This window comes from Colossoma macropomum, unplaced genomic scaffold (genome assembly GCF_904425465.1).
Source record: "Colossoma macropomum unplaced genomic scaffold, Colossoma_macropomum, whole genome shotgun sequence".
Lineage (NCBI taxonomy): Eukaryota > Metazoa > Chordata > Actinopteri > Characiformes > Serrasalmidae > Colossoma > Colossoma macropomum.
Window position 1 is genome coordinate 1,392,828 of NW_023496050.1, and position 10,835 is coordinate 1,403,662.

General features: G+C 36.8%; 1 pseudogene; it reads left to right on the top strand.

Annotated features, from left to right (window-relative positions):
• Positions 1 to 2,433: 2,433 nt before the first annotated feature.
• LOC118804492 lies at positions 2,434 to 10,627 on the top strand (annotated as a pseudogene).
• The last annotated feature ends 208 nt before the right edge of the window (positions 10,628 to 10,835 follow it).

A 10,835-nucleotide genomic window follows, 5' to 3' on the forward strand; every position in this document is an offset into this window, starting at 1 on the left:
TAACTCTATGTGAGGAAAAAAAATTGTCTAAGGTCTTTTCTTTTTCATCAGCGTTTCATTTAGAGGCAATATATATATATATACATAGACTGATATAGACTGATTGTACTTCAATCGGGTGTTGCATTTTAGACTCATTTGTTTGGATGAAATCATTTCATGCTAATCACGCTTCATGCTGCATGTACTGCAGGTACTTAACAGGAATGTAACAGTATAACAATATGATGTCTACTACATGGTACATCCAGGCTTAGGACAAAATGAGAAAATCTGCAACATTAAATCACATGATGGCTTTTCAAATGTTCAGAATCAAAGATTTGAGAGTGAAACCTCAGAGGACATGACTGTGCAATCAAGCCACTGTGAGAAATCTGCACAGGCATGCAGATCTGTAGAGAACCTGCACTGTAGACGCAGATGTGTGTATAAATAACAAGTTTCAGAAGTCACTGCTGATTTAGCACTAACACCATGGGAAACATATACTTTGTAATAATAAGAAGTGCACTATTTTTTGTTTCATTTTTAATGTTATTGTTTTTGTTTATTTATTCATTTTTATTCAGCCATGAGGCTTTTAAGGTTTAGCTGGAGGGATGATCACTAAAACATCAAGGAAGTAATTTGGGCAACCAAATTTCAGAAATGTTTTTCATTTGTCCGTACAATTCTACACAACTCTGTACGTTTTAAAGTGGCCTGTTAAACTTAACCTTTATTGATGCTTTTACTTGTACTTGTAAATTAGCACTAAATTAACAGTACTTTTACTTAAGTAGGTTTTTTCAGTACTCTTTAAGTATAAGTGAGAAGCTGTGGGAACAGTAAGCCTTTTAAAGTGGTGAAAGTAAATGAGACAATTTATCATTACTTTCTATGTGTAGTCACAAGCCCAGAACATACTTGAAAAAGTTGAAAGTGATGAAAAAACCTGTGAACACAGTTTTGAAGATCTAGACCAGTGTTTTGTGAGTTGCCTACAGAAAGTCACGTGATTAAGAGGAATGAAGCTGTATGAAATGAAATACCAGTGTTTTTTTTTTTCACATCATGCACTTCCTCTCTGATTTGAAAAGTGAACTATTTCTTCACAGGCTAATTTTTAATGATCTGTGGACCATTATAGCACATCCATTCACACTTAAGCTTCTCATCCACTTTCTATTAGCGTTTACTATTTGACAAGGAAGTTTAATTAACGAGACAGACAGGAGACACTGTACTGCTCTATAAACAGTTCATTATCAGCAGCTGCTTTGGAGATGAGACCTTAAGTGTTTTTAAAATGATTTTAAATATAATTTTAAATAAGACTTAGATTACAGAGATTTAAGCCTTTTTAATTTTGTGTGTGCTGCAGGACAACCATAGGTTAACTCACATAAGGCCTTTGTGGAACTTCAGAGTTCCCACAGCAGTTCTGCAAAGGCCCATGTGGTCAAATGGTGCTGCTGGTCGAGTGTGGGGTAGCAACTAGTGGATTGTTTGAGTTTACCCATACAACGCCCACAATGACAACATGCCTAAATCATAGAGGTATTGTGTTTTTAGGGTTTGCCCTAAACCACACTTCCCACAGAAAACCCACACTGGGCAGGAATGTTTGAGCAGACAGGGCCAACACAAGCTGCATTTCCATCCAAAGGATTTTTTCCGAAAATGTTTCAATGTTTTAAAAGTGTTGGTGGTTTTGGCCATGGGAATGAAAATTGTTGTATTTTATGAAAATTAGTGTAATTTGTGAAAATTCCACACATTTTACCTAAAAACTGCTTAGTGATACCTGAAAAAAGGCAAAAACCAAAATTCTAAACTTAAACAAAACACATTTATGCAAACATTTAGTGTCATTTCACAGATTTCCTTTATGTGCCTCTTACAACAAACACAAATAACATGGTGGAGAGGCAGAGCATTTTAAAAGGAATATGCTGCCACTTTTCAGCTCTTACAGAGGAAGATTTTCCTGCCTTCCGACCAGTGATTGCTGGGATAAGCTCCAGGCCCCCTCACAATGTAGGAGGATGAGTGGCTTTAGAAAATGAATGAATAAATGAATGAATGAATGAATTAACTAATATAAATAAATAAATAAATAAATAAATAAATAAATAAAAATGTATTTTCAGAAGGTTGTGTCCAAGTCAGAGAAGTCAAAGGTAAACAATTGTTATAGATAATTATTATTGATTGATACTGATGTTTTTTGGAGGACATATCACCATTAAATAAAGCATTTTTATCACTAAACAAGCTGATCTTTTTTTAGATACTTATAAAAGAGCCTATAGTTTGATTTTTTATGTTTGCAGGTATACTTTAAATATTCTAAATAATTGTAACTGTCTGTATTCTGCATGAAAACCTAAATGTCTAATAAGAAAATGTAGCTGTAGCTCTTTGCTAACTTAGAGCTTCATTGACTCCATGTGCCCTAAGGTTGAGACTGTGCTAGTGGTCTTGAACTACACTGAGTGCAGAGTGCAGCAGCGCGTGCCTCACTACACCGTCAGGACGGTGCCTTTATTTGTAATTATCTTTGATTTCTTCCATGGTAGAAAATGTTGGGCGAGTTTGGTTTATCTTTTGGTAGTTATAGTAGCTCACAGGATTCTAGAATAAATCTAGAGGCTTTATATTTCTTTATCACTAGCCATCTTTTTTTCTTATGCAAGCAGGAAAGTGCTCTATTTCTGTGTTTTGGTATGTATTACAGTCAACTCCAGAATTAGTGGCACGCTTTGTGAAAAAAAATGACAAAAAAGACAAAAAATGACATATAAATAAGCTATATTTTAATACATTTTTATCTGTGTTTTTTAACAGCAACAACAAAAAAATCTTTAGTAGCACAACTGAAACCGGTTTAAAGAATAACAGCACAGAGCCACATTTTGTAATGCTTTACAAATTTGGAGAACTCCTGTTGAGGGATCTTGGACCACTCCTCCATGTAGAACATTTCCAGTTCCTTGGTATTTTTGAGTCTTTGCTTGTGGACTGCCCTCTTCAATAAACATAACACGTTTTACTTTTAATCTGGAGACTGAGAGGGCTATTGCAAAACATTTATGTTGTTTTTCTACAACCTTTTCTACTTTTCTACAGTTTTAGCTTTTAGGCAAACAGATTTGGACTAACGTCTCCTAGTCTTTAGTGGAATTCATTAACCTCTTACATGGCCAGAGCCCGCCAGCAACTAAGAATAGCTCAACCAGTTTGCATTGAAGTCTCCGTAGTTACTGAGTAATAAGACTTAGCGTGTAATAAGGCTGGGATTTGTTTCCATTCTGCACTGTAAATGTTTTCTGTATGGAGGTCTTTACTTAGTAAAGGTTTCAGACCGTACAGATTCTTTCTGCACTGAGTTGTCTTTTCATAGTAGAAGGGTGGACAGAAATATTTGTGGATTTTTTTTTTTCAGATCTAAAGCAAGAGTGGAGCTTAATAGTCTCTCACAAAGATGAAAGCTTTTCATGCTGTTTAGCTGATGGTGTTCTACGAGGTCTTGCGCAGGAGTCTCATTTACTCTATAACTTATAATAAAGTTTTAAACTCTTCTTTTTTCTCCTGTTAGACATTCCATTCATTAGGCAAGTCTTCTAAAAATATCATCTGAAAAATTAATAAAGCATGGTCTCAGATTTTTCCTCAGTATTGCACAGTACTGTACTTTTGTAACACATGTAGATTATATTATACTGTGTACATCTGAAAACAGAATAACCAAATAATCACATTGATACTGAAAGAGGAAGACTGATCTGAAACTACTTGCCTGAAGTCACGTAATTTCTGCGGCATGATTATGAGATGTAATGTAGTTTCAGGGTTATGAGGTGCCACTTTCTGTAGCAGCGTTATGATATGTTTCTAAAGCTGGGTTAAAGCGATGTTCTTCAAAGCTGTCATGTGATTTCAGAGAAGTTAGTGTGCCTCTCATCCTTAATGAAGACAGAAACCAGCATAGATGGTTGATTTACTGTGGGAGCAAATTCACAAGCAGCAGCAAACTACAGCAAGAGGCAGCAAAAGACTGAGAGATGCTCACACCAAAGTTGGATTTCATTATTTTATACTCCTCTTTAATTATGTACCTAAGGTGAGGTCAAATTGCATTTGTCACAATTAAAAAGTTAACAGTCGTGACGATATTCATTTTAGTACCTGGTTACAATATATATATATATATAAATTCTGTTCAAAATTGCATATATGAGTGGAAAATGTAAATTCAAACATAAGAATGCATTACTATTTCACATATTAAACTTTAATTTTAAATTCACCTTTTGAGACTATTAAAATGTATTTTTAGTGCTGAAGATTACCAACACCAGTTATGACTGAACTATTCAATCTAATATTTCTAATTTCTGTTGCACACAAATTGATGGAACCAGACCTTAAAATGTAAAAATCATTGTATAATTAATCAATCAATCAGTTCTGTAAGTTTAAACTTGGATATGATGGTTTTTTTCTGCAAGTTTTAGTGCACAAAATTGACTTCTTTTTATTTTATTTCCTTTCATTTTTTTTTCATTTTCTAATTATTTCTTGGTCTTGTTACGAATGTAGTTCTGTTTTATTATGTTATTGTTGTTTATAAATGTTTTATTATCTTTTGTTGTGAGGCACTTTGAGCTGCATACATGAAAGGTGCTATGAAATAAACTTCACTGAAACTTTCTTTTTTTCCTTAGCATATGCATTTAGCTCAATACCCCTTTGATGTAGTACAATGGAGAATGAAATGCAACAATACATAGAGAACCCCAAGAGTGATCTTTGGAAAGGAAGAGAGAGAGAGAGAGAGAGAGAGAGAGAGAGAATGAAAGAAAAACAGGGTGTGCATGACTGTATGAGATGGGGAGAAGTGTTGCACGTTCAGCTTGTAAATGTGCTCCTGTGTATCTACATGAGGTTTACTGACTTTTGTTCCAGAAAACAAAAAAGAGTGTAAGTTATGTATGCAGTATAAGTATGTATGCATATCAAGAATATACGTAAGGGGTAGAATCTGGATGATAGCCTACCTTTTGGCTCTGATATGAATGTGACAGAGTGCTGCATCCCTGCCAATTTTCTGACCAATCAACATACATCCATGTACATTCTGATGCAGTTTAGCTGTTGTAATGTGATATCAACCAAACCAAATAAAAAATATAATGTTAGAAAAAATGACTGGATTACTTTGCAGTTAAACATTGATCACTACCAGGTAAATCTGGATCAATTACGAAGCTAAAAGGGGCTGATAAAAAGGCAGTTCTTATTTGTTTATTTTTATTTTCAAATTGTTTTTGTTTTAATCAAAATTTCATTAAAAATATCACAGTATATTTAAAAAACAACATGATGATATGTCTTTAATGTTCATTTAAACATTTATGATAATGTTATGAACTGTTATGTAAGATGTTATAAATTTGTTATACAGATCTTCTTCATATAAAGTGTTACCAAATGATCTGCCGAAAGTCAAATTGACAAGCTAAGATATCTGTATAGACACCTTTAATTCATGAGTTTTACTGAAGTTTGCACTGGAGCTAACAGAGATAATGTAACTAACAAGTCATTTAAATCCCACAGTTAGCATTGTGCTTATGTGAACAGTTGTGAATAAAGCAATTTTGATTTTTGCTGCTTTACTTTAACATGAGCTGCATTTTTACAAAGAATGTTTATTTCAAATAAACTGCTGATTAAATTATTTCCAGGGAGAAAACACAGCACAAGCCAGACCATCCTATTATGAAGAAAAACCTCTGTTGCTGTTGGACTACAGGGTGAGATACATTACCGTTAAAGGAGCTTCAGGTGGGGTGGGTCACACTCGGCCAGGTACAGGGAACAAAAAGGAGGATGACACATTTGCAGTTTTCATAAACCAAAAGCCAGTATCTCTTGATGGAGCAACACAAAAGGATCGTGTTCACCCAATGGATGTTCAGATGGCTGTGTTCCACTGCTCAGATAGTTTCCTAAAGCAGCTGATTGTTACCAAGCTTTCTCAATGCTAGTATGCTCTTCCTCTGCTTGTACCCAATCCACTCACAGGAGAGACTGAGTTTCCACTTTGGACATTTTGTCAAATAAAGAAGAGCTGGAAAAGTACAGAAGCATCTGGAATGGTTAATAACTTTACCTTGCCTGTTTACAATGCTGACACTCCAATGGTGGCATTCTTTGGGTTTGGCTCGATTTCTTCATCCAAGTCTCAGCTGATAAATCAAATTCAAATCAAATCAAATCAAATTACATTTATTGTCACATCACATTTACACAGGTGGAAAGTGAATGAAAATCTTAGATGAGATATATAAAAGAAGAAAAAACAAATATATATATACACCGACTCTGATTATACACATATACACAATATACACTAGTATTGCACTATTCCAATGTACAGTAATAATTATTTTACCATAATAAGTTATGAAATAAAACTATGAAATGTAATGTTGTAGTTAGTCTGAGATAGATAAATAAATGAGATGCAGGTACTCAGGGGATAGAATATTGATAGAAATCTTCCAGATTATACAAGAAACAACATGATCAATGTAAAGCACAACACATTCTTCCACAGGCAGCTGCAAAGATCGTCTACTGATGGATGGAGTGGTGGAGATTGCCTGGTACTGCCCATCAGGGAAAAGCACTGATCATTTCAGTGACTGTGTGGCATTCTGTAATCTACATGGTGACACAAGAAGACATGAGAAGCAGCTAAAGATTGTGACTGAAATGTCATCTGTGAATATTGTAGTCTTAAGTGATATATAAGTGACAAAAATACAACAAAAAATGAACACTTGCAGAACCTCTTTAAAGGCCCAAAGCCACTCATTTGCTTACTCTGTGAGGAGGATGCATGTGTCAGTGGGGTGAATAGACTAAAATACAAAATTGGTCTTAAAGGCAGGAATCACGCAATGGTATCTGAGGAGCTCCGGAAGACAATCGAAGAGTGTTTCTCCAACCTGTCCTCCACTTTCAAACTAGAAGATGTGGGCCAAAAGAATGGGATCATCACAGATGAGAATAACCCTGAATGCATAAAAGGGAAGGAAGCTGCTCTCCAGATTATCAGTCTGTTGGAAGAAATGGAGCTGTCCAAAATAAAGGAGACACATCTGCCTTGTCAGGGGACACTGTGGCATCAGTAGTCGGAAAAGAATAAAGAACTACACCGACTTCATGGGACAAATATTGAGATTCAAATCTTTGATAAGCAAAAGGAAATGAAGCAGATTAATGAACAACAGATAGAAAGTGGTGTAACGAAGCTCATGGAGCTGTTCATTCAAGCAATGAATTCTTGTTCTACAAAAAGAAATGAGAAATCCTATTTCCTTAAGTGGGTCGAAATCCTTCTGGACAAATTCAGTGCAGATGATCTCTCTGCTCTCCAAAATGAATATGATGAAAAATGGTCCAAGGTTTTGCTCCTGAAAAGGAGGAGATCAGAACAAATAAAAGATGATGAAACACAGCTTGAAGTGATATGTGGGAAACTGCAAGCAGCAACTTTTGGTTTGGAGCACATTCTCAGAGAGATGGGTCAACTATATGAGTCATTTATGTCTGTGCAAACAAACATAGAAGAACATGAACAAGAGGTCTTTTCTTCTCTCCCCAACCTTGCAGCAGAGCTCTTAATAACTGGGCATCCACTGGAGCTGATGGATGGTGATGCTGCTCATGTTTCTCTGGTCTGGGTTTCTGCTGTTCTAGATGAGCTTATGAAAATACTAGGAGACCTGTTAATTTTTGTGTTGTCAGTTTTGGGGATTCAGAGCTCTGAGAAATCCACCATGCTGAATGCCATGTTTGGACTCCAGTTTGCAGTCAGTGCTGGAAGGTGCACGAGAGGAGCCTTTATGCAGCTGGTCAAAGTGTCTGAGTAGATGAAGGAGGAATTGAAATTTTACTACATTCTTGTTGTTGATACAGAAGGTCTCCAAGCTCTGGAGCTGACTGGAATATCAACAAGACATCATGACAATGAATTGGCAACATTTGTTGTAGGTCTTGGAAACATGACTTTCATCAGTATTCTTCGAGAGAACCCTGCAGAGATGCAGGACATCCTTCAGATTGTTGTTCAGGCCTTCATGAGGATGAAGAAGGTCAGACTGAATTCCAGGTGCATGTTTGTGCATCAGAATGTTTCTGACATCACAGCTAAGGAGAAAAGCATGGATGGAAGGAGACGTTTACAAGAGAAATTGGATGAGATGACAAAGTTAGCTGCCAAGGAGGAAGTCTGTGACTTTGAATGCTTCAATTATGTCATTGCATTTGATATAAATAATGATGTGCATTACTTTGCACAGCACTGGGAGGGCAGCCCACCTATGGCTCCACCAAATCCCTGCTACAGTGAAAATATTCAGGAGCTGAAGAAAACTCTTCTTCATCTTGGCTCAAAATTTAATACTACAAAACTGAGCTAAATAAGACCTGTGGACCGCCCTCATGAATGAAAACTTTGTATTCAGTTTCAAAAACACTAGAAGACACATAAGAAGAGTATGGGAAATGGACCTGGAGCCTCAGGAGTGCCATGCTGAGTATTCAAGACAAAATCCACACTAGAATCATCAAGAAACAACTGCAAAGGGTTGAATACCAACTTATTATTCATGAAATTAAAGAAATTTTTGAAAAAGTGAAAAAATCGATGAAGCACTTCTTTAAAAGTGAAAGGCAAGAGAAAGACATGATGGATCAGTGGATTGGGACGTTCCAAAAAAAGATGGTCTGCATGACGACCTCACAAAAAAAGCAAAAAGAGAGTTAGATGACATAATCTTGCAGAGAGACGCATGTAAAAATCTGGAAAACAAAAAGTTACAGTATGAGGCAAAACTGTTTAAGAAGAGCAAAGAACTCACTTGTGTCCCTCAGTGATAATAAGGTTGATGAGAGAGAGAAGAAACAACAGTTTGATTCAGTGTGGGAAAATGGGTCTCTGAGTTCACTGATGAGTTTCTGCCTCTGAAAGAAACTGACAAAGCTGAAGATAATTTTCAAATTCTGTCTAAAGCTATGAAAGGCCACTTGTTTGTAGTGGAAGAACCGTTAACGAATATGGAGAAATAAACATGTTAGGTGATTATACCAAGTATGTAATGTTCAAGAAGCAAGGCTGGAAATTGTTTCAGAGAACAAGTCTAAACCAGTTGCACAGAAGGGTTATAATGCAGGCCACATTCAAGAGATTTCTCTGCTGGTCAAAAACACTGTGACAAGTCATCCAGATATGAGTTCACTAAAGAGTTCTCAGTGGATCTCTCACTGTATTTGTGTGAAATGGCAAAAAATACACTTGAAGAGCTGCATGAAACATTCTGAAATGCAAATGACCCAATGGTCTACCTCAGAAATATGAATCCAGATTACTACAATGTTTTTCAGAAATTCTGCCAGGGTGCCACTTCTCTGGCAGCATTTGGTTCGCTACTTTGTAGAAAACTTAGAGAATCCATCCTGCAGAGTGCCTACAATCAGACAGCCAACGAACTTGCTGAACAAATGAGGTCAGACCTCCCAGCTTTTAATGGAAACAGGTCAAACCTGGAGAAGCACATCCTTCAATCACTGGCAGAAGAGGAGAACTTTGAGAAGTTCAAGACCTACATTTTTAATCCTCAGGAACACTTTGAGAGCTTTATTAAAGATGTTGTAGGAAATGTTATGGAAAAGGAGAATCTGAGAGCTCTTCTTATAATTAGAAGAATTGTTGCATACAAACAGCAATGTGTAATCACTGCAGCAGAAACACACACACACACATCATCTAAACCGCATATCCATCTGGGTCACGGTGGGGTGCTGGAACCTATCCCAGCTGTCATTGGGCGGAAGGCAGGATACACCCTGGACAGGTCGCCAGTCCATCACAGAGCAGACAGACAGACATAGACATTCACTCACACCTAGGGGCAATTTTAGCATGTCCAATTGGCCTGACTACATGTTTTGGGACTGTGGGAGGAAACCCATGCAGACACAGGGAGAACACACAAACTCATCACTGACTTTCAGCTGCTGTGAGAAAGTTGTGAGAAAAGAAATTTCCCCTGTTACTAAAGAACTGAACATATTCAGTGTCTCTGCTCTTAAAATGGAGAAGTTCAGGAAGAGACCAGATGAAATTCTGATTGAACACTTCTGTCAGTGCTGCTGGGTGCAGTGTCCTTTCTGTAAAGCTATCTGCACCAACACATTAGAGAACCATGATGGAGATCACAGTGTTCCTTTCCATCATGCAGATGGAATCAATGGGTGGTATTACAGAGGCACAAGGATTCTTAGTTCTTGGTTTTGTACAACGGCAGTGCAGAGTGACAAGGGATTTTACCCTAATGCAGACACAGATGAATCAATCCCTTACAAACAATACAGGACAGCAGGAGGAAGGTATGCTACATGGAGCATCACCCCCGACTGCTCTGAGCTGCCATACTGGAAGTGGTTTATTTGCAAATTCCAGAACAACCTGGAAGAACTATATTGTAAAAAATTCCAGGGACCAGGAAGGATCCCTGATGAATACACAAAACGAGATGCAACTGAGAGTTTGAAAAAATATATCTAAAGGCAGATGGGAAGTGTAGAGTTTTGGTCATGCATTTGTTCAGTATTGATATTTTGTTGTAATACCTACAAATAAAACAACTGGACATCATTAAGCTTTAATATTAACATTCTCCCTCTCTTTTTATACAGTACAAACCTTTTATAAATACAGTGAATTCACATTCCATACCCAACTCCACTCCACTCATATTCAATGTTATTTTGCT